Genomic DNA, 628 nt, shown 5'->3' with positions numbered 1-628 from the left:
ACTCTTACTTCTTACTCCGTGTATTGTAGACGGGCCTGAATGTGAGAAGAATAATCGACTGTGATTGATCAATTTCTTACTCTTACTTCTTACTCCGTGTATTGTAGACGGGCCTTTAGAGATCAAGTTACAAATCAAATAATGATTACGCAAAATGGACGTTTGCTTTTGTGGAATAAAGTGGGTATGTATTTATTTTTACAAACCTTTCAAAGTACGCATTCTAACCTATATCTATAGTTAATGTTATGATGCCTGTACACTTCAGTTATGTCATTAAATTTATTTTCATAATTCTCAATACTAGATATGTTGCCATTTGTTAGCTTTTTTTTCTTCTTTGCCCATACATTATTTTCAGGGAATGGATCTAAGTATAACACAGTTACTTTTATTGTTACTTTTTATAATAACTATCTACATTTAATAACGTTGCAATTTTTTATGACTGTAATAAGAATTAACTAAATACTAAGACTGAAAAAAAGTCATTTTTGAAAAGTAATTCATTACCATTACACATTATACATATATTTACAGAAAAAAATTATTCGTTATTTAACGTGTATTATTAACATATTATATTATATTATTGTTATATTATTATATTATTATTATATTATATTAT

This window comes from Trachymyrmex cornetzi, unplaced genomic scaffold (genome assembly GCF_001594075.2).
Source record: "Trachymyrmex cornetzi isolate Tcor2-1 unplaced genomic scaffold, Tcor1.1 scaffold350, whole genome shotgun sequence".
NCBI classification, from domain to species: domain Eukaryota; kingdom Metazoa; phylum Arthropoda; class Insecta; order Hymenoptera; family Formicidae; genus Trachymyrmex; species Trachymyrmex cornetzi.
This window is presented reverse-complemented; position numbering follows the sequence as displayed.